The sequence below is a fragment of the Plectropomus leopardus genome, chromosome 13 (genome assembly GCF_026936395.1).
Source record: "Plectropomus leopardus strain MGB_pleo_1.0 chromosome 13, ASM2693639v1, whole genome shotgun sequence".
In the NCBI taxonomy this organism is placed as follows: domain Eukaryota; kingdom Metazoa; phylum Chordata; class Actinopteri; order Perciformes; family Serranidae; genus Plectropomus; species Plectropomus leopardus.
Genome location: NC_142188.1, coordinates 6,737,501 through 6,762,405, shown reverse-complemented (window position 1 = coordinate 6,762,405; position 24,905 = coordinate 6,737,501). Strand labels below are relative to the sequence as shown.

At 40.8% G+C, this 24,905-nt stretch overlaps 1 protein-coding gene across 7 annotated transcripts in view; it reads right to left on the bottom strand.

Annotated features, from left to right (window-relative positions):
* Positions 1-24,905, bottom strand: part of ehbp1 (EH domain binding protein 1) — a 185,671-nt gene that overhangs the window by 19,323 nt on the left and 141,443 nt on the right. The window lies entirely within an intron of this gene.

Genomic DNA, 24,905 nt, shown 5'->3' with positions numbered 1-24,905 from the left:
ACCCTGAGGTGGTCAAACTGCTGCTGCTGGTGGCCTGCGCTGGTTTTTAATTAACCGTAGGATGCTGCTGTGCTCGGTCTCACTAAATGCATGCGAGGAGTATTTTTAGGGACTTTTGTAAATGACTTCTTTTCATTTGCTGAGATGTCCAAACCTGCATACAAGTGGCAACAACATACTTTAATATGTGAAATTAGGATGTTTGTTGACGTTTTGCACAGGATTTTTGAATCTGTAGCGCAGGTAGAGAGCCTCCGTCTACACTGCCATCATAGACGGGGATGTTGCACGTTATTCTCAACATTCTGTATAAAAGGTACGATCCCAGAACGGGGGGACAGAGTTCATTCGCCTGTACGCCGGCAGAGGAGGAAGTTACAGTGCCGAATCAACGTCTGTGTAAAACGTAAAGCTGGCAGAGTGGGACAGATGAGACGTTTTTCAGTTCTGCTACGTGTGCGAACCACCATTGAGAGATTTGAAAAGCAGCTAGCAGCAGTTAGCAGCGAACCCAAGGAAGAGCAGCAGCTGTGAATGTCCGCAAATTTGGAAAACAGCAGCCACTTCCTGTTCAAGGCGGGAATATCACGCCGTTATTCTGCTTCGCCATTCTGTATACAACTTCCCATCACAGAAAGCTAAACTGACTAAACAGCCACAAAAAGGTACACTGTTGCACTAAGTGGTGAAAAAAGCCTCTTGCTATTTCTTAAAGACCAAAGTAAAATCTCCAATTTTCGTCAGAGCAACAGCCCAAAACTTAAATGTAATAATTTAGTTAGATCAAACAGAGAAAAGCAGAATTTGAGAATCTGAAAATAGCAAATGTTTGCCACTTTTGCTTCATGAATCGTTTTCATGGTTAACGGATTATAAAAATTAATTTTCGGTCGTGAAACCAATCAATGAATCGACCGATTTCTTCAGTGCAATTTGAGGAAACATGAGTCAATTAGTCAACACTAAGGGGAAGCAGGGGTCAATATCTGACCTTCGGGTTAAAGAACAGCCTTTCCACTAACGGACTGCAGGTTTTTGTTTAAAGATTATAAAATACAGTGACTGGATAAGCAGGAAATCCCACACCCGTCTTCACCAGAGGAACGTCGTCTCTCTGTGCCTTGAAGGAGGAAGCTTGGATAAAAGGAGAAAATGAATGAGACAGAAAGAGAAAAACATTAAAAGCTGTGATCACAGCACGTTCATCTCATTTCTTATCCCACCATTTTGCCATTTAATCCAATAGCTGCTAATCCAATTTGTCTATCGGACATGTAAAAAGGCGGGGAGGAGGGTTAGGAGGAGAAAGACGGAGAGCAGGAGGAGGAGGGAGAGGGAGGACGTGGAGCTGAACTTCTCTTCTGTGTCCAAGTCACTTTCTGAATTGCTGTTTATTTAGGGACGAGCCGCACTTGTGTCTCTCCCATCGCTCTCTCTCTCCATCCGACCGTCAAGCCCGTCTGATATCAGCGGGGATCAGGGAAGATGAAAGCCAAAGACGCATGAAAGGAAATGGTGAAAAAAGAGGAATAAAAAGAACAGGATGAACATTGTTTCCTGTGATTAGGTAAGAGCTCGTTAAAAGGCTGTCACTGCAGCGATGTGAATATGCATGACAGGGGCCGGCCTAATCAGAGAGGTCTGTGGCGAGGGCCGGAGGGGGGGAATTGTGCGTAAGTAGCCTACTGAAGACTTGATTTAATTAATGTGAGTAGACGGGTGTCTTGTTAGGAAGGAGACACAGGGAGACTGAGAGTGTTGCTTGTGAGAGAAATAGAAAAAAAACATCTTTAGCCACAAAATAAAAATCTAAAACCTGCAGTAGTTGTGTTTCTTTCATGCTCTTCTTCACTTTTTCTCTGGGATTTGAGGACATTGGGTGCGTCACCTGGACCTCTGAAGGAAAAAAAATCTCCACATTTAAAAAACAAACAAACAAAAAAAAAAACATGGTTTGGAAGGCACGTTTTCTTTAATTTTTTGTGATTGTTTTTTCTTTAGATTTGGTGATTTTTACAAACCTTTTTTTTTTTTAAAGTTTTCTATTTTCTATTTCTATTTTATTGATTTTCATTTATTTCTAAACATTTTTGTCAATGATTTTTTTTCTTTAAACCTGTGGATCCCTGACAAAAAAAATAACCAAAAAATGAAATGGGACAAACACTTAATGCATTTTCAGTGTCATTTAGGGAGGCTCAATGAAAAATATTTGTAGTGGGAAAAAAAACAGCAACTCCCCTCCCCTGATAAATTAAGAACAGTCCCTTAGTCCTATTCCTAAAACAACAACAACAACAAAACAGGCCACATAATACCAAGATCAGGCCAGTGAAGTTACTGTACTTGGAAAAAACCCCCAAAAACTCTTTTACTCTACAGCAGGAAACCGCACTTTATAATAAAAGCTCTGTGCTGCAAATTCACTGTACTTCAAAATAAAGTGTATTTTTCACTAACTTGGGAACCACTGCTCTTAAAAGCTGAATTACATTTTTTAAAGCTTGTATTCAGAGTAATATTGTCTGAGTGCAACAGTTGCTGCTATTTCCAGCTCGGCAACATTACAACACTAAACGACATGTGCAAGAATCACCCCCCTAATCTTCTCTACATTTCACATGTGATTCCTCGTGCTCTCTTCTCGTCTATTCTGCTCTCTACTGGAGTGGTGCTGAGGGCTATTTTTTTCTAGGGAGGCTTGTTCGAGGCCTTTTTAGCCGCCCCTCAATGGCACAATGGTCCCCGCGTATAGAGCAGATTCCTGCTTTATTGAACCTGTGTATAATGTCTGCTGAATGGAACACATTAACCGATTCACACTCACCTCTTTGCCTCCCCTCCCTCGGATAGAAAAAGGGAGAAAAGTAAAATAAGAAAGAGAAAAAAGAAAAAAAAACCTTCTCTCACACTGAGGCACAATGACTGCCTTTTCCACCGGTGTCATTTGTCAACCACTGCTTGCTTTACAACTTACAAAAGAGGTGGAGGTAGAGGAGAGAGCAGGAGAGGCAGGAGTGGGTTGTGACTGAGGGATGAATTGAGTCTTTTCCATAATCATAAGTGAGGCTGCATAATTATTTGTTTCTAATTACAACGTGTATTAATGGTGGAGGTCCATGTTAAGAAAAGAAACTGCCAAACATGCAGAGCCGCTGAATTAATAATGTATGTGTAATGATTTTGATTTCCATTATCAATAATGACAGGAAATCAGCATGAGTCAAATGTTCAAATATATAAGTAAGATACTGATATAAAATTCAAGTCCAATAAAAAAAAATCAATAAGGATTTGAAATTGACACCTGTTGAGATGTTAAAGGTTAATCAAATAATACCCGTCTATTAGTGCATATATGTAGGTTTCTGAAATACAGGAAAACTAAAAATAGACGGTTGACTCCTTTCTCATTACCAGCAAACAAATGTGCCTTTCATTTATCTATTTTTTTCTGGTGTGTCTGTTCTGCATCAAAAATGCCCCAGAAAATAAACAGCAAAAAGCAGCATGGAGGTCAGTGAAAATGATGCGGTGAACACCAGCAAAGTTTTTCAAGGGAAGGAGGAGCTGCGGATGATCAGAAGTCCTAGAAAAGATCAGGGTGGATGGTGGACGTGCAAAGCGAGGAACTATGACAGTGAGTGGGACGAACATCCTGAAACATTAAAGGCACTTTGGTCGTGGTGGGAGAAAGATGGTGGTTTTGGGTAAATATTAAGAAAAACAAACACGTCCTGTCTTGTGCTTAAAGTCAGTGTTGACTTTTCAATATTTAACAATGACCACCATCTTTTGACTAACCTTAGTGCTACAATTGCCCACACATAACCACAACAAATCTGAACAAACAAGAAGATTTTGCCTTACTTTTCTCTAAAAAAGGATTTGCTTTCATATCTAAATAGTGTAAAGACGTGATTTCTATGAGACAACATCGATGAAAACCTGTATTTCTGCCATGAAAGTTTTCCTAACAATCATGATCATTACTGGTGTTTGTAATATCATGCAAAGTAAGTGTCACTCCACTTTTAGCCCCGATCATGAGCACTGTTTAAAGGGGAGATAAACTACGCACGGCAGGACTGCCAAAGCCTTTTTTAATGAGCAGCAGAGAGTGCATATGCAGCGCCCATCATGTCACTGTTTGAACATTTGTGTTCAGAGACCACGTTAAACACAGACGAAGGGGTTTGTCCTGCTAATATGTTTCCTCCTCTCATCCTCCTCTCTCTTAAACACACACGCCTCCTTGCTCTCCTCTGCTAACTCTCCTATGTGTACAGAAACACACACACAGACACACACGCACACACACACACCCTTGGGCAAACACGTTTGACCTCAGAGCTAACAGTAGACCAAGCTCCAGACTCCTCTCATTCCTCCACCTTAGAGGTTAAGAAGAGGTGGGGGCTCGGGCAAACAGAGTTCACATAATAGACTCACTCTGGAGATGAAATGTTCATATTGGAAGTCACACACACACACACACACACACACACACACACACACACACACACACACACACGGACACATTTTCTGTTGCTTGCACTGAGAGATGAAGAGTGTGTTATGCAGCTTTCTCTCTCTTATTCGCACAGACTTCTAAAGGTCGGTTTAAACGTCTGCGTTGAATCTACGCTTTAGATTCGGTGCCGCGTCATCAAACTTTGACTTCGTGATTGTATCTCTAATTGCGGGGTTTTTTGCTGGTCCGTAAACAAAGCACAGTTGGAATTCTTCATTACTTTTATTTTTTTCCTCGGCAGCAGTTTGTCGAGTTTGAGTCACGAGGTCAGATCGATAAGAGCTGATCAGATTAGATCAATGGATTAGAGTGAAAGCAAACTTTCTTTTGCCGTCACTGCACAGGTCAGACTCAGCGCTGAACCAAAGGGGTGCGTGATTTCCATGAGAGACCATTTTTACTTTACCTAGGTTGGAAAAACAACAGACAACCCTTAAATGAGTCAATGTTTGTCTAATAAATGGTGTTTGATTTTGGTCACCGGACTATTGGTTTGTGAACTGGATCGAAAGTGTTCGGCACTGATTCATGTTGTGGGATATCACTGGATGCACAGTTTGTAGGAGGTTTATGTCTTTTTTTGTCTGATTATGTTTGCGGTTATGTTTGGATGATATTTATGTATTGCACTGTTGGATTACATTCTGTAAAGGTGTCAGAATGTTTGGTTTGATTTTGGTAAATGTGTCTAATCCCATGAGATATGGGTCATGTAAAATGTCCAACCACAAAAATAAAATGCTCATTTATTCTATATAAATCAACAAATGGTTAAGTTTCACTTTCACAGAGAGACACAGCTTCCAAAAAATGGGAAATCTATATGTGGTGGCGATTACTCTGCCACAGGTTAATGAATGTGTGAGAACCCTCGTTATCAACTCCAAAATGATTCGCTCAGTTTCAGTCGCTATCTCTTGAAGACAAACACGAAGAAACTCAACACAGTGGCAAAACTCGGCCTGCTAACGATCATTTTGGCAGTGTAATTGCAAAAAGTTACACAAATAAACAATAGAGCCTTTAAATACAGCTATTTCTCAGCCTTAATTTAGCTTTTCTCCTCTTAAATATCTTCTCATTGTAATTTAATGTGTGTTAGTATTTGATTCTTTAATTGATTATAAAATAAAGGGACTTAAACAACACAAAAGCCATTCCTGGAGTATTTTTCTGTTTGTCTCGCAGCAGAACCAGCCAAGCTGTGACAATCACACAAATACAATCCTCCCCCCTCCTCACCTCAAACCCAACATCTCCTCCCCTCCCTCCCCTCGCCCCACTCCATCAAATTGTGTTTTTGCTACAAATCAATAAACATTATCAGAGAGTGGCAGACTATGGGCTGGTGGAGGCAGCCTCTGTCTGTTAAAGCCCAGACCGCCCTGTCTCTATCACAGGCTGGGTGAGAAGGCCAGGAGGAGACACACAAGGAAAGGTAGACAACACACACACACACACAGACACACAAAAATACTGGGACTTATAACAAACATAAGATGTAAGCAGAATACGCATAGACATGCTCGATGGTCAAACAGCAAGTCTTTGATGCATGTACAGTTCAACAGGGAGTGTTTTCTCACACGCGTACACGCAGAAAACAATCAAAGTGAGCCGAGCGGAAAAGAAAAGGACAGCAGTGAAGCATTAGAGTGTTAAACAATAATCCGAACTGTACAGCACAGCCTGTTTTGACCATGCCACTCAACGTCAATAAGAAATTAAGGAGAGTCTATGACGCCAACAGTGACTTTAAACACTCTCCAGCCCATTAGGCTGCTGTATCACTACTCTATGCTTGTCAGCTCACTTTAGCTTTAGCGTCAGAAATCCTCGCTTTTTTCTGACGCTCTACGAGAACCATTTAACTGAGCTCTAAATAAGATAATTTTCAACATGTCCCCACTTAGCTTGGGGCTGGAAAAGGAAAATCAGGGGGCCTGCCATACAACATTTCTCAATTACCTTTCTCATTATCGTCACCCGTGTTCATTACTGCTATTATCATCCTCTCTTTTCTACTGCACCCCCCCACTTTAGGCTAGCTTAGGCCGTTGTGGCTGTCGTGTTGGATGAAGAGAAGAAGGAGAGCGGCAGAATCGAGAGCTTTTCGCAAGGCCAGAGCACTTCAGGTAATTAATATAGCAAGAGGGGGCAGAGAAGAGGAGACGGAGAGTATGAGAGTGTACGCACGCCTGTGTGTGTTTTTGCTGAAATGCCTGATTGGGGAGCTCACCTGCCGATACCCCCTAAAAGGTATTTCATTAGCGAGCCTTTTACCATACAAGCAGAGGAACAAAGCCTCGGTTACGCCTGTCTCCACTCCAGCTCGACGGGGCCCTCCAGGAGGCCTGTAGCTGTGTGTGAAGAGTGGAGGAGCAGAGAGGAGAGGCGAGGAGAGGCTATCCCCGTTCATAATCTCATGACAAAAGGCAAAAAGGCATCATCCTATTAACAGCGTGATTCTTCACCAGCTCATGCTAGCTCCTTTCCACAGGGGGCTCTCTTTTATTATTAAGGTGAGTGGGTGATAGGGAGCAGGAAAGGCGCCAGGCGCCTCCCTATTAGCCCTGAGACAAGGGTAGGTATGGAGGGGGAGCGGAGAGAGGAGAGACCTCATGCTCGGGTCCTGCTTGGTGCCTTTTTCTGTCTTTCAGAGTGAGAGCTTTTGCTTGGCCCTTTGGGGTCTGACTTCTATTAGACTTCGGTGATACAACACAAAATCAAACACCTCAACACCATCGGTGAAGCTCTCTGGGAAAACATGTTCAGCTCCACCAGTTTAAACTCATTTGATTTACTTTACTCCTCAACACCAGCACAACCAGTAACATGTCAGGGATCAGTCGTTTACATGCACACTGACGTTCAGCTACTCTTATAGCTCCATCAGGCCATTTAATGGGACTACTACAACAATAATGATGATGATTATACTACTACTACTACTTATAATAATAATAACTTTATTCATACAGCACCTTTAAAAACAGAGTTTACGAAGTACTTTGATAAACAAGGCAAACCCATACCAACAAGAGTAAATACAATTCAACGAATATTAGCACAAAACAGAAATAATAGTAGTAATAATAATTGGAGCGGAGAGGCTTCCTTTTACAAATTTATGCAGTTTGACTTCCGAGTCAAAGCCCAGTGTGGAGACTATGGAGCATGTGCAGAACACCTGGGCCAGTTCACATTGAGCTGTATACATGGAAGAGGAAATCTACCCCTAACTGCATTATTTAGAAGCGTTGGTCCAACTCTGAAATTCTATTTAGTATCATTTCAGTCAGACTAGCATATTTACATGTATTTTGAAATTCCATTTTTAACAACACAATAATTCCACTTTTTCTTACATCATGTAAACATACTAATTAAAGGAATGCTTGCTTTAAATATTGCGAAAGCTGCAGCATTTCCAACTCTACATTTATTTATTACTTACTGACTGATGCTCCAGACAGCACATACAGCACTGCTCAGGTTCCTGGCAGTGGCGCAGTTTGTTTAATCTCAGCTGTATGATTACAGAAATAAATTCACTCTCATTTCTGCTGCTTGTGAATAATGGGGAAATCTGTGGAGATGATACATGTTGCTTCTGTGTGACCGGAAAGTTAAATTAAATTTCGCAGAAGCAACATGTGTCACTATTTGGGTCTCTTGAACAACTTCAACAGATTTCAAAGTTAAGGAAAGAGACTTGATTTACTATTATTATTTGAGTTGAAGGGACAGTTTTGCATTAAGCTGAGTATTACACAGCAGCATTGCTAACAGTCAGGGTGAGCATGTGAGAGAGAGAAAGAGACGAGTGAGAGGAAGAGAGATTAGTCTGTTTTTCTGTTTGAGTGTTTTGTCTTCTGCTCAGCGGGGGTGCCTGCCTCTAGCCTCAGGTTACACAGGGGAATTATGGGAAAAAAAGTAGCCTGGGCTGTGTTTGTGAATGACAGCAATGCCGGGCTTGGTGCTGAAGAGCTGAAGCTGCTTAATAGATATAAATGTAATGAATAAACGTATGGTTCACTTAATTCTGTTAAATTTTTTTCTTGCTGATTTAGAAATTTGGGGTGCTGGCAACGCAGAGATTGAAGCCAGTTCTATAGTTACACATTTTTTAAGTGCTTTATTGGTAAACATAGAAACTTGTATACACAAACATCCTACTTATACCCTTTTCCCACCAAAATTAGAGCGGCACAGGGGCTTTACAAACACAGGTAAACCACCAAATATAGGCAATAAGCTGCATTCCCACTGCCAGTGAACACACCGCTGCAGCACACGAGTCTGCCTTTCTGTCAGCTTGTGTGTGCCTGTGTGTGTGTGTGTGTGTATTGTTTTGTTGGTGTGTCCATGTGACATCATGGACAGGCCGGAGTATAGATAAACAGCAGCAGGAACAGAGGTCTTTGAAAACTTTTCAGTGGTTTCTTCTCTGTCTATATTGCTTATTTATTTAGTCTCTCTTTGACTTTCGGTGCAGACTAATTTGGAATAATGTTTTAGCGCTGCTTGGGAGGAGACAGACAGTAACTAGTGATGGCGCGTCATTGCATCTTGTCGGTTAAGGAGCTTAAATTAGTGCAATCACCCAGGTGTTGGGTGTCCGATCAGAGCCAGAAGTGATAAAAACACGTCATTCGACCTGAGTGTGAATGCCGATCAAACACATTCCCATTGCATTAAAAAGCCAGATGTTAACAAGTTTTTTGTGCTGTTGGAATGAGACTTCAGATTTGGACATATCAAGCGTGTCTGCTACTGACTGGGACGTCCCACAAGAAGTGAAACTGAATAAGTGCGTACAGCAGGAGGAGCAACAAGTCCCAATGTGCAGATTCTTTAGTATAATTATTAATATAAACAAAAAAAATTGGCTTTAGGATGTTGTAAGAGTGACTGTGCCCTGATCATTTAATAGCTGCAATTTTGCACAAATTTGAGATTTTTCATGATTAGGTGGTGTGACATATGGGGATAATAATGTTTGTAAAGTCTTTTGAACTGATACTTAGTACTTTATTTTATCAAATTATGTCATTAATGTATTTATTCCACCTACCTGGGGGCAGAAAATAGCAGCTTTACTGAAACCTAGTACAATGCATCTCCTTGTTTTATATAAGGTTAATGTTTTATTGTACACTGTCCATGTCTGAATAAAATTACATTACATTACAATAAATATTTATATTTCTACATTCTGAATCCAGCCTGAGTATGTTTATATATGTGTGCACAGGTCTGCCCTCCAACAACACCTACTGCTCTTAGAGGTGCACACCTTAATTACCACTTAAATGCTACATGCTTCAGAGATTTAAAATGGTCTTATAAGAAATGTATGCTGTGTGACCACCTATTACTGCAAGCGCACTCATTCACTCACTCACATCAGAATTTTGCTAATTTAGTGTGATAGAGAGAACTTTGAGGGACCTTTAAAAGGTATGTCAAAGTACAGATACTGAAGAGATGCACTCCCTCCAACTCCACAGGCTTACAACTGCACACACACGCACACACACACACACACACACCTCATCATCATCATCGTCCTCTATTCTCCTCCGTAGCCCAGTAAAAAGCCTGTGATGACCTGGGTGTGTAGCTTATTAACCTCCCCATCAGTTCTTATCAGCCAATGAATAGCCCAGTCATCTGCCCCTCCTCCTGAATCTAAGGGTGAAAAATTTCTCCTCACGTCAGGGCTATAATTCAATCCACACACAAATCATTTAAGGTGTGTGTGCACAAGCGCACACACACACACACACACACACACACACACACACACACACACACACACACACACACACACACACACACACACACACACACACACAGGGAAGGGGATCAGTGGTAACATTTTGTCAACCTTGGTCCTGGTGGGTTTCCAAGACTGGCGTGGACCAGATGTTACCGAAATTATCTACAATTGGAGGAAACAACAGAAGGCGTGTACATGTGTACAGGCGGTTTGTGTGTGTTCACATGTGTGTACTTCTGTGGCTGCCCGCCTGCATGCATGAGTGTGTGTGCGTGTGAGAGGGCCAGAATAAATTAATGGCTGATTTCTCCCCTCGCTTTGATGGCATTAAGAGCCCTCTTCTTCTCAATGTGCCGCGTTAAATGCTTTTCTCTCCTTCTCTCTTTCCCTCCGTCTCTCCCTTCTTTTTTTTTTTGACAAGCAGGGCCACCCAGCTGAAAGCAACTGATGCAAAACGCTGAAGTAATCCCCCCCTCCATCCACCACCACCACCACCACCCCTCCCGCTATCTTTAGTCTTTGACACAGTAGCCATTATCTGTGGGATTTAGTTAAACCAAACCTTCATGTATTTGTTAGGCCCTGGGTTCGTTTTCTCCTCTGACTGCTCTGCTTGAGTGTGGCCGGGCTGGGGGGAGTTTTTTTTTTTTTTTTACATAATCAGTACAGCTAGCAGGAGACACATGAAGAGGAGAACACAATGACATCTAGCTGGATTCTGCTCAGAACTTGAATTTTATTTTTAATTTACTTTTATTTTAAAGGCTAAACTGAAATTTGCAACCTTGCTTGTTTTGATTGCTGCAAAACACTAAACTTTAACATCACTTAGAAGCAGTGACAAAATAATTTTAATTTCCTCGATTAATTCACCCACACTTGTATAATATACCTGTATAGCACTTTGAATTGCATTTGACTTGTTTGAAAGGTTTTTTTTTATACATCTATGTGAAATTTAATGTAGAAAAACAAGACCAACACTGGCACTCACAAAACATTTCAGATATTAAGTATGCATTTCAGTTCATTTCTGCTCATATTATATCTGAGTGCCAGTTTTATACTTGTTTTGGGGATTATGTCACAACCATGCATCTCTATACATTGTTTCAGATTTTTGGAGTTGTGCACACTACTGTTTTGCAAATTAAATGTATACAACTCCTTTTAATGAACACAATCTATGGACATCTCTTACTGAAACTTAATCTCATCACAGCTATCAATAAAAGAGTAGAATCCCATGAAACTAAACTGAGAATAGCTATGACCAAAATGACATTGCAACAAAAAAAAAGATCAGCACTGATCATGCTATAATAAATCCAAACAAACATATAAGAAGAAAGTCAGAATATTAACGAAAGTTTAGATAAATGCTTGAAATAAAGGTGGAAATTTACCATATTATACCACTTCTGAGCTCAAAGAAAGCATCTGTTAACGGCAGTAACAAATAGGAAACAATCTGTCCGTTTAGCCTTTCTTTATTTCCAGACTGTGACTTGTTTTCTATCAACTTGTTTCTATAAATGACACTAAACACTGAGGCCTTCCTCTCTGTGCCTCCTGCAGCTCCGCAGCTAAAAGCAGTGTTAGAGAATCACTGTTGAAATGTGCAGATAAGCCGGGGCTCTGTGGGGCTAAGCTAAGGTTAAGCCAGGTGGTTTAGCTCCCTGAGTATGTGTTTACACACACACCGAGGTGTGAACCATTTGGGGGGCTTAGAGGGGCGGAGAAACACGAGTTGATTTAGTGCTAGTGTAAACCTCAGTACCTGTTGATGGTGTTAATTGGGACAGCTTAACACAAACATCAGCACTCATCTGATCCAGGACAGGAGTCAAATTTAACACACTAATGCCAGCAGTCAAACACTCCTTTGGTAAAGAAAACGGGAAATGGTGCTGAATTTCTGGTCATAAACTTATGTACTGTCAATTTTTTCTTGATTAAAATATTTCATTATTTAAATCAAGATATTGGCAAGTTTAGTTTCATATATGCTGTATGGACAACATTTAAAGACTGATATAAAAAATACTTTCCCGGTTTTAATCCCGTGTCCATGTGTTAATCATTTATCTCTTGCCAAATATATTTAAAAGAAAAAAGTAGGGTTTTACATTATTATCCCTGTTTCCTATTTCTGTAAAAAAAAACCAAACAGGTAAAATGGTTTCAAATGTTTCATTATTTTGCCTGTTCTCAGGGGCGTAAAAAAAGTTCATCCAAACAAGTGAGACTTTGCGCTTAAAAAACTGCGCTTCATTGTATGTCGGTCGACGAAGGTGACGGGGCATCATGGAGAGAGCGAGAGGAGGAAATGTGTGTTTCGATATCAGTGGGCAAAATCTTTGTTTTATTTCCAAAACAACGTGGTGGAGATCTAATTCATTCATCTCTAACTTGCCCTGATCTCACGTTGGGGGGGTCAACAGTTCGCTGTGGCTTCATACTGCACTAAACTCTATGTTAGTCAAATTAGCAGCCCAATCAGATTTAAAAGATTTGAATTAAATGCCTCTTTTAACTGTACGTTATTGAAATATTCTGTTATAATGGGAAATATGTCACAGTATTGCTAGTATTTAAAAAAAAACTGTATCAACACTAACCCTTTGCTTATAAAGGTTTGTGATTGATTTAAAAGCATCGTTCTCTCATTTAGCTTGAATCAAGGGTCCACACACAGGTCAATACACTTACACAGCAGTTAAATATGTTTGTAAAGGAGTGAGAGTGAAGAGGCAGAGAAATTTATGAATGAAAAAGTGTGAGAGAGAGCACAGTGATAACCCCCAGCAGAGGACGTCCACCCCCCCTCAACCTGCTGACAGACAGCTGCAATCTTTTTAGCATAAGTGGCTCCGCCTGCTCCATTAGCAAAGAGAAGGAGGGTGTGTGTGTGTGTGTGTGTGTGTGTGTGTGTGTGTGGAGGGGAGAGCTCGACCCCCCCTGGGGTAGATGTTAGAACAAATTTGAGGGGTGTCATATTACACGCCTTGTGACAAGAGGCAGAGGGGAGGTGAACGATGAATTTGCTTGATGAATTAATCTGCGGACCAGTAATGGCTCTGCTAACAACATTAGTCATCCTTCTCACATCTCTGCGCTGCGATTCACTACTTCTTCCCCCCTCGTCTCTCTCTGTTACACAATCACTCGCATCCGTTTTTTCTTCGACTTTACTCCCTGACTGTGTCTCCTTCCTCGCGGAGTTCTGCTTAAGGGAAACACCTAAGTCTTCTCCTTTTACTTCATCAATAAAATACACATATAGTGCTGAAAAACATCAAATCTTTAGAGGTAAAGACGAATTAAGTTTGTCCCTAATGTGTTTGTAAATGTGTCAGCTAAATCCTTTCAATCTGGCACAGCATCACATTACAACTGACAGCGAGCAGCAGCGGTTTCTGCCACTGGCCCTGACTCCAGCTTTGATTCAATACACAAATGCAAAATTGCTGTGTTTAAATAGATATTTAAATGGAAATGTATTGGGAAAGACAGCTGTTGGTATTTGTAGCCTGGAGTGCTCATTACAATGGGAAATGGGGAGGAGTGTGTATGAGGGGGGGCGATGACAACGGCAGCATGGCGAGCAGCTGTGTTAGCAAGTGAATGGTGTAATTACTGGCCAAACCTCTGTCATTAACCTGCATTGTCGAGTGCCACCACAACCGTTAGCATTAGAAAGCCTCGATTAATTGACTGCAAGGTTGAAATTCAATGATGTTGTTGGGCCGCAGTTTGTTAACTAACTACTAATCAAGCACATAAAAAAACAAACAACAAAATAGTAAATATCCCCAGAGAATCTGAGCAACAGAGGAACGTTTTTCCTTTTAACTTTAACTGTCAGCTTCCTGAAAGATTGAAGCAAGATACTAAAGGTGGAGAAAAACAGGTGGATTAAAACATGACGGCATCACTTCAAACAGACAAATTAACCCTTAAGATGAATTCAAATGAAAGGCGGCTTTCAGCTGCAGCACAAAAAACAATCAATAAAACCCAGCGTGTTTTATTTTCCTGGTTTATTTGATTGTGTGCATCACCGTGCTGCTTGAGCGTGTGCAGCACAAGCCCTGTGTGTGTGTGAGCATATTCAGTGTGTTTGTTAATGTGCAACTTGTGTGTGTGTGTGTGTGTGTGTGTGTTCAGTGTTTGTATGCGCGTGTCTGTGACGATGTGTTTGGCAGCTTTGCAGCACGGTTTGTTGGACCGGCTGCTGCATGGGGTCTCAGGCAGAGAGGCGGCTGATGAAAGCATTGGCGGGATGCTCCAATAAAGAGCAGATTATCATAAGCGGCCATTGTCCACCTCCCAATTCTCTCCAACAAACCTCCCCCCTCCCTCACACCCTCCCCACTTACTCACCCCTCTGCTGAAAATGTTAATCGCCCTATCGCTGGCAGGCTGAGGGAAGGAGGAGTGCCTGGCCCAGTCGGAACAACTTTGATTTAGAGGAAGCGCGGAAAAATATTACAGGGTTCCCACACGTTTTCATAGAGAAAAATTTCAAAACTTTTCCATGATTTTTTAAGGATTCATAATGAAAAAATAATTCTTGCCCTACTTGTGCGGTGTTTTTCAAACATATCAGACTGTATTTAAACATAATTTCAGCTAGCTGGCATTCATGAAGGGAGAGACTGAGTGCAGTTAGAAAATGACAAAACGTATGTGAACAAAACGTCACATATAAGCTCAGTGTTACACTGACAGCCACAGAAAATACATTTCCTGTTATGGTACATTACGTAAAAGGGATGCACAATATTGGATTATGTGTCACTATGCAACATGCTGATAAATAATAACTCATTTGGCTGATTTGATTATTTAATGAAAGAGAAACTCTAATGGTGTAAGACAGACCTGTTTTATTCTTTCATGAAGTGCACTTTAATGTACTGCATATTTTTCTTCAATTTTGCACATTGTGTTGTGTATATGTGCGTGTGTGTGTACCTACAGTGTATTTTTTATGTTTTTTCTTTCCTAAAATGGCACATGTATGAACACATAAGTCTCCCCTTGTTGGATAATTAAGTTTACTATGAGTATGATGATAACAGATACCGATAAAGATACATCCATTTTTTTACCCAACATAATTGAAATGATCATCAAGTCTCTTCTGTAGTGGAATTATTTTGATATTATGTATACTCTTATCGGGATGACCCACCAGCAGATGGAGACATAAAGTACAATGCTTTTCAATGTACGTTTGTATGTAATATTCATTCATTGTGGAAAATAAGAAAAATACTTCAATTTAGGGTGAATATTTTGTAAATGTTAACTTTTTCAGTTAAAATAAATAAATAAATGAAATATCGGTTGTGATTTTGGCAGAAATCAACACATTGGCCGATACTTGATTTTTCGATATTTGATTTTGAGCCAAAATCTGCTGACATTATCGTGCATCCCCAGAGGCAGGTTATTCACAGATGACAACTTTACTATACACAAAATTCCATGACTTTTTTTCACTAATTTCGTGACATTTCCAGTCATGGAAAATGTGACTGTGAATTTCCTTGACTTTTCCAAGTTTCCCATGACCGTGGGAACCCTGATATTAAGAGTAACAAAAATAAGGAAAGACAGGATAAAAGGATAAAGGACGTACATTGAGATAAATGTGAAGCAGTGCACAGTATTTACAGCTGTAGTTTACAAACATATTTCACTTGCAAGTCTCTGGGACGTTTTTAGCAGCTACAGCCCCTCCTTCCCCTCCATCCCAACTCCCTCCCTCCCTCCCGTTGACTCCATCCACCCAGCTCGTTTTATCTGAAGATTCTCAGACAATGCCTAGAGGATCCCGTTCCCTAATCTTCCTAAAAATCCCCCTTTCATCCCCACTGTTAAAGAATGTATGAAAGGCTGACACCGAGCGGGAGAAAAAGAAAAAAAAAGAAGCGGTGCACATCTGGGAGTGAGGGTGGTGTCACTGTGCTGGACTGGAGGAGGGGGGGCAGAAACACGGGGGAGGCTCAGCATTGGTCGCTTCTTGTGCAGAGTCCTTGCAAGTTGACTAATTAAATTGTTTTGCTGCTCAAACATTCAAATGGCCGAGGAGATTAAGGGCATGAGCGGGAATGGGAGTGTATGTGTGTGTGAGGGAGGGGGGTGTTAATCTGTGTTCTGACCCAGTTGAACCTTGGAGTCACACACACACACACACACACACACACACATTTTCACACAAAACAAAAAAAAGCTCAAATCCTTTGTTTTGTCCCCTCAAAGGCAAGAAAAAGGCAATGGGGTTTTAAAGGAGTGATCCTTAGATTTCTTTTCTTCGCCCCATAGGGAAGAACGGTGCATTTGCTCCTGAAGTGAATTCAAGATGACCACAAACACATTCCACCGCGCTCCGATACAAAACCATTCGATTGAAAGTGAGTGCTCTTTTCGTAACCCTGACAACAACAACAAGAAAATGACCAAAGGCTTTGAAAAAGGAGACACATCTTCTTTTTGGCCGTGTCTATCTCAGTCGCCACGAGCTTAGCTTACGAACTGGGTGTGTGATTATGGATAAACAACAGACGCAATCTCCCTCTGCTCAATCACAATTCACGCCGTGGACAAGCCTTCAGCGTCGCCTGTGTTTATTTTGAAGTCCACGTTTATTGAGAGAGCCATGATTGAATTATTTTGTTTTCAAAGAGGCACTGCAGAACTTTTACGCCATCAAAACACAACAGAAAAAGAGGAATCGCACCTGAAAAACAATGCAAACGCTGATTAAAGCCAACACCAAAACCTCTCTTGCTCCATCTCTCAGTGTGTGAACTGGGGAGGGTATTATAGTCTAAACACTTTTTCTTCTGTCAGTGCTGAAAGATTAGACTGGTTATCCCATTAAAGTTGGTAAAATGCCATTCTTGTGTCTTTAAGCTCTCGTATAGGAGGTCAAGATGAGTCTGCCTGCGCTTACAAGGCGGGCACGGATGTAATCTGCCCAAAGTTACAATAATTAATGTTAAGCTTCTTCAGCAATACGTTTGTGAAAGAACTGGCTCTGATAATATACTTAAAGCTGCACACGCTGTTTGTGTTGCTGCAACGAGACAAGGCAGGGGCTTGATGTGCATGCGTGTATGTGTGTGTGTGAGTGGGTGTGAGTCCCTATGCCACTCACGTAGCTCCAGCTTAAATCTTTAGTCAAACTATAAGCTGATGCTGCCACAATGCTGGATTAGGACGACAGGCTTGGGAAAAAGAGTGAGAGGCCGGCTCACTTGATGCTAAGGAAATATAAACGTAACACACAATGATGCCTGCCTGCTCCATCAGCATTAATATTAGCAACACACGTGCAGGCTCTGGTGAAAATGTGAGCACATTACAAGCCTGAAATCTAAAAGAAGGGTACATACTGATGTCATATTAATGAACTGACAGGTAATTTGTCCAAATATGTTGACTTTTTCTTCAAGTTTTTCCACTTAAAGCACATTTAATCTTCTGCAAGTCTGTATTTGAGCTTCATATAAATTAATGTTATGTTATTTGGTGCAGTAAATTTCTTGGTTATCTTGTGAAATTACAGATTTCACAGAAGAAAGTAATACGTGCCATATGCAGGTCCCAAGTAAATGCTCCTACTGACCCTGTTTTTCATAGCTGCAGACTTCAGAATATCTCTCACAATAATGTATAATGTATCTATGCTCAACAACAGACTTGTTAGATTAGATTAACTTCATAAATCTAGAAGGAAACTGAAGCACCAAACATCTCACAGTAAAAAAGAATTACACAAGACAATAAAAACAAGTTAAAAACAGATAAAAACAAACATAAAAAAACACGAGCCTAGAAAAACACTAAAGGGCTAAGAGCTAAAAATACGAGGAATTAAAAAGTCTTATTGCTGTTGGAGGAAGGGACCTCCAAAGGCGTGACCTTATTTCCAAAAAAGTTTATAACTCATACATGAGACTATAAAAAAAGCATCTCATAAGAGATAAAAAAAAAAAAACAAACCTAAGCCATTCAGATCTGCTGTCGGTTCCAATGGATGTCTAGGATGTCTAGATCTATGACAAGTGTCATCTGACTCCCCCCAAATGCACAGACGTATTTGATGGGATGTCTGTAAGCCAATCACAGTGTTTGACATCATCAAAAGTGGACTACAGTGGAGCCACGCCTCTTTTTTAACAAGCATGGCGACTGTAAGAAAAGGAGGAAGCGCAAGATGTTTTTCAGTCTATATATCATAATGTTAAAGTGCAAAATTTATGTTTAAACGGTTTGGTGAAACCAAAACCACTTGGTGTCAAGTGAAGATTAGTTGTTACATAACTTGTACATGTCAAAATACCATATGAAAGATTTAACGCTTCTACTCATTTTTTTTTTCAAAAACATCCATCCACTGGAATGGATGGTGGAGTGTCACTGGAAAATAAAGTTTAAATATGAAAATACTTTTCTGATTTGATTTTCTAATGAAACAATGATCTTATAATACATCTTACTGAGTATATTCGCAGAATATTCATCTCTGGAGGTTTTTCCATTACTGTTTTCTGGAGATACTTCAGAAATGGAGAATATTTTGAGTCAAAATAAGAAAAATGAAAATATAAATATTTGTAATGTGTTTTAAAGCATCACCTTACTCATTGATATGACTTTATTATTCATGAAAAATAAATAATCACAAATATTTGATTGCAAAATGGTCTGTTAAGAGCATTAATTGTCATTTTTATGATTAGGCGATTTCCTCGTTGAAATTCACTGGACAGAATAAAAAGTCATAATAAAGTTTCCTAACCCAAAAAATGATTTATGAGTACATCTAGAGCAGAAATCCATCATTACAATATATATTTTTTGTGTTTGGAACATAACTGGGTTCTGAATGGGTTAAATGTATGAGCACAGATCTTTGCACAGATCCACAGGAATGAGACTTAACACTGTAAAAGTGTTATCATCTGTTTATGTTTTTAAAATGAGCTTTAGGCAGCAGTTACTACAGAATATGTTAAAGCTTGAACACCCTGAACTGCTGGGGATTTCTACACGAAAGTTACTTAAGTTAATTGTACTGTTTTTTTCACTTGCCATATGTCTGTTTTTATTGTATTTTACCTATATAACCAATGATTAGACTGATGGAATAAATATCTCAGGACCTTTCATTTAGTGAGTGTTAGGGTAGTTAAGTTATAGGTTTTCGGTTAGTCGCAGGAGTTTTGTAGTTTGTAAATGTTTCCGTATGATACATGTACTCTTTTTTTCTTAAACCCAGACAGCATGGTAGTAAACATGTTTTAAATACTATTTGCTTCACGTTTGGGCCCTTATTCTGAAGCTTTTGATAGCTTATCAGGGTGTCCCTTTTCACATCTTCATTATATTTTATGAATTGTACTTGTATCTTTTAACTGTTTATTTTATTGAATAAAAATTTAACTTTACTGAGAGGAAAAAGAAATTTGAAAACAATCGATGGTAGCTTCAAATCTCAGAGTATGAGAGTATTTAGTAATTGTCATGATAAATAACTTAATCTATGAAAATGGCAAAAAAAAAAAACACAAAGAAAACAATTAGATGAATCAGAATTTGCCTGCAGGTCTCAGGCTGTATGACTGTGATTTGGAGCCACAGGTTGACGTTTAAGCCGCTCTGCAATCCTCCACACAATCAAAGTCGAGGCCAGCAGCCTTTTCCGACGTGACGGCATTGACAGTCCGTTCTGTCCCTTTCTCAGATACTGAGGGGGATAGGCTGCATGTGTAAAGTACATTAAGCTCTTGCCGGATCCCTCCTTGTGCCATTCTCCTCTCGTCGACTCGCAGACACAAAGGCAGATTAAAGGAGCGCGCGCCATAAAAACCCTGTGTCAATCTTATCGGCTTCGAGTGCAATTTTTAAACATATGTTAATCTGGGGGAGCTAAAACTCATTCTCTGCTCTCTCTGCTTGTTTATCTCTTATCAAATGCGCAGTAGGTGAGAGGCAGCTTTGCGGTGCGGCTAAGTGCCATTATTTGGATAATTGCGTCCATTGTTGCAGGTTATATAGCTATTTGAAATGGGAGGTGTGTGTAAATAGGTGCAGGGGCCAGGTAGGGGGTAGCTGAGATATATTCAAACAGGGGCCAGGGGATTTTCTGCGAAAGGCTACAAGACGCATTTGAATGCTTCTTCATACCTCAAGCTGAATTTTCAATAAGGAGTGTTTGATATATTTTTCTGTGCAACAATACCTTTAGAAAACTAACAATGCCAAGGTCAGGAGCATTACATGCATCGGCAGAAGCACAAAAATGATGAATGGGATTTTAATTCTGCAGAAAATTAGCATGGTAATAAAACACATATTAAAGAGGCCATCAAAAGTTCAAGCTTTTCAAGTCGTAGCGCTTTGTGTGTAAAGGTTGAATGATAGTTAAGCAAAAGTTAAAGACAGCAATGTAATAATATTCTAGTGCATGCGTAATTAATACAAACATGCAATATTCTACTCATATAATCAATAAACTCGTATAAATATTTGTTCTGTTGCAGGAGGTGAACGTTCTCCTAATGTTGCATGTGTGAAGGACAGTGCTCCCAGTGGTGCAAGAATAACAAGTTCATTAGTCGAGGGGGGGCGCCGCAGGAATTCAAATTCCCCCCCGACCTGTGCCTGGCCACTGATTGGCTGGCTGCGTCGGCATGGCGAGACTCATTAGAGCCCAGCAGTAATTAAGAGTTGTTAGAAAGTGAATTCTCCAACCGCAGATTAGAAAATTAAACTATTTACTGATTACATATTAATAGAAGACAACAATGGCGCTTGCCATAAGCTTGGAAGGCAACCAAGGAATAAATCTGTGTACTTAATTACCATAAACAATGGGGGCATAGAAATGGAGTTTTATGCACACTCCCTCCTGTAATGTGTCTGATATCAGAAGACACTTGACAATTCTTGTTCAATTATCTCTATTATTTAATGTGCTGTGAACTGCCTCTGAGTAAATAAATTAACCACCCCAATTACTTGGGATTCATCTGGGGAGGGCCGTGGCGTAATAGAAAATGCCGCAGAAAGCTGCATTGTGCCCAAACCAGGGGAGAGAGGGAGGGGAGGGAGAGGGGGTGTGTGGAAAAGGAGGGAGAGCAGGGGTGAGAGAAAGGAGAAGGAAATAGAGATTCACAGGGATAAAAAGGAATAAAGCAAATAAAAGTGATGCGGAGGGATGAGAAAGAAAGAAGAGAAAAAAGAGAGAATACAGATAAAGAAAGCACAAAAAAATGAAAAAAGTAACAGGATAAGTTACTTAAAAAACAGGCAGAAGATTATTTAAGACTTCATTCCTTGTGGCAAACATTATACAAACCCTATATGAACAAAATAATAAAGCCTTTACTTTTAGAAGAGAGGGGGAAATAGGATGAGAGAATGACAGAGCGAAAGCATGTGATATCAAAGAAGGGAATATTGAGGACCAGCAGAGCACAGTGGATCTTCCCAGGCTTTCTGCTGCTGGAGCAGAGAGATGAACAATCAGTCATGGGTCAGTCGGTCTGTCTGTTCACATCTGCCCATCAGTCCTGCAACGCTGTGCGCTACCACAGCACCGCTGCACACTGAGCTCACCCAAACTTACCTCAAGAGGTCTGAATCATATGATCGTATGCACTGCTATGACATGCACCCCGCTTAGAAGATCTATGCACAAACTGCACACTGCTCTGGGTTTAACCTACAGACATTATTAAGCAAATGGCGAAATGTAATACTGTTATGATGGAGTTAGACCATGAAGCACATTTGTACGATTCTTCAGAAAACAATAAATTCAAAAACACTGCTAACGTTTAAGTAGAAACTAAATGGAGGAGATAACTTGCTATCTTCACTACTTCTCAAAAGCCTTCACCGCACCTCTACTTTGTGCCGACCCAAGTTTCCTTTAAATGATCACATTTTAAACGTACTATCTAATCATCTGTTTATATCACATCTAAAGTCTAACTCAATTAGATGGCGAAAACTGGTGTCAAATCAGATATCTGTCAAAGCTTTTCTCAAGAAAAAACGTCTGTCAACTGCTGCCTCAAGTTTGTAGATGAAGAACAAGAACACACAGTTCTGTTTGTACTGAGTTGTGATACTTGTCCCATGTGACCGATGATGTAGTATTAATGTGTTACTTCTTCAAGAACTACAGTGTCTTGCTTGTGTGCTACAGCTGCACTTGGGGACTGTTAGGTGTATAGGTGTTTTAGTTTTTGGTTTACTTTGGGCGGAGATGTAAGACCTGTGGAGGCAGTCAATAAAGATGGGTGGTAGATTTCAAAACAAGGTATCAGTTTATACAGGTGAATAATTGGGGAGCCGTAGGAGACAAACTGTCTTGTGCACATGTATACTAATTTCCATGTTGTGTGCACTTACGGTGCCAACAACTGTGCCATAAAAAGCCAAAATTCTGATTGGCTCAGCTGAACGTTAATCAGTTCATCACGATAAGGACACTATCTTCAAACTTTTTAGGAAAGAGTAGGAGTATGCACACACATCCACACCAAAGAGGGCAGATGTTGAGCCGAAATCAAGTAGATCATGAAATAAACAGAAAGTAACATTTTTGGAAGACTACACTGAAACATGCACTTGGGACATGTAATTATATATTTTAAGGCATTAAAGGGACCTCTCGACATCGTCTGGCCTTCAGAAGTGTGGCTGGTAGAGTAGAAAATATCAACATTTGCTAGTAGCTTGTGGTAATTTCTCCCCATGTCCCCTAGAAAAGTGCAGGCACCAGTCAGATGTGATGGATCAATACCGGATGTTTTGCTTACAGCCAATCAGCCGCAACTTCAATCAGACGCTCTGGAGTCCAGAGAAGAAATATCTATCATCTATGACAGCCTATAGAAAGGTGACCTCAGTTGCTGAGGTGATAAAGGTTACTTTAGTTACCACCTGTCACTGGCGCATCTCGCTCTGATGCCTCCAGACCTTGGCCTAAAGGCACAATCCATAACCTATTGGATGAGTCTCTGGGATAAGTGCTGCAAAATGAGATATGGAAACAGAAATGCAGTTTCAGGAAGTGAGCAAGGTGCTCAACATCATGTGGCAACTTTTCTTTCCTCCGAGCTGCGACGCAGTGCCAGTGTAATGAGCACCAAGATGATAACTATGAGCAGCGCTGACCAAATGTGCCACTTGAAAAATGTAGTTTTAAAGTATACAATACAAACCGTATTACCCATATATACTGCACTGCATCAGCCGGGAGTCGGTGTGTTGACTTGTGGAAACACATTTTCTCGATTTCATTCCCTACTGGTGTTATAAGGGGGTGAAAAGCAACCAAGGTGAATTTCTCTTGGTGATATCCTTTTATTATTTTGTCCTCGCCTTCCCTGTTGTCACCCTCTTCCTTTTCTAGTGAATCCTATTTTTCAGGAGGGGACCGCAGGTACATATATATATTTATATAACTATATAAAGAGAAATCTTTATGGCTGAAGGTGTTTGGAAGTAAATAACCTGGCGTCTTGCTGGCTAGCGGCTGGTTTATCAGTGGGTGAAGAAGAAGAAGGAAAAACAGCCCTTCAGATTGACACAATGGCATGCGCTCCGACAGGGGGAGAGGGCACGGAGGCAGGGAGGGAGGCGAAGAGGAGGAGAGCGAACACAACAAACGGAGGAGAGATAGTCTCGATATCAGGACCCAAATGGGATGAGGAAGGTGAGCGCAAATCCCACCGCCCCAGTTTCCTTTTCTAAAAAACCTCCTCTTCTATCCTTCCCTGTGTTGCTTTTTTAGGATTTTGGGGGCTAAATCCACCAAGGTGGGCACTGATACATCAGAAAAAAAGCATGAGAGCTGCTACTAAATTACTACAGCAACTACTGTAGCGACACTTTGAGAACATTTGCAAAATTTTACACTTCCTGGAACCGCGTTTTTTCTTTCACCGGCAGCATTCTTGGGTGAGGGATGGGACGGTTTAGTATCACAAATGGGATGCTATTCTCCAATTTCAGTTAGGGACTAAACGGAGCCAAGGCCCCTCTTTTGGCTCGGCACACTGTCTCATGTCTTAACAAGGCTTTACCCTCGGCCAAATCTTAAATAAAAACCTTCCGAATCTGGCTCCGTACGCCAAACCAGATTGCACTTTGTATGCGCGGGTGTGTAAGCATTTGTGTGTGTCTGTCGTGGATTTGTGAACTGTGTCAGTGCTCATGTTGTGTTGCCTCGTGTTTTTTTTTTCTTGCCTCTCCCTCTCGCCTCCCTTTAACTCACCCCCGTCTTTCCTTATACAGCATATCAATGAAGGCCAGATATGTACTAGGGGAAGGAGGGTGTGTGCGCGTGTATGTGTGTAGCCGTGCATGGCTGAGCGCACTGTTCAATAGTGTGGAGGCTGGCTGGCTGGGGCCGCGGCTGGCAAACGGCTGCAGCGGAGACTTCGGCTGGGGCTCCGCTATCGCACCCAGTTATCGTTTCCCCCATGAAGGGCTCCCTTATCACCCCAGCCCAGAGAGGTCTCCCTTCTTCTCCCATCCCCGAGACACACT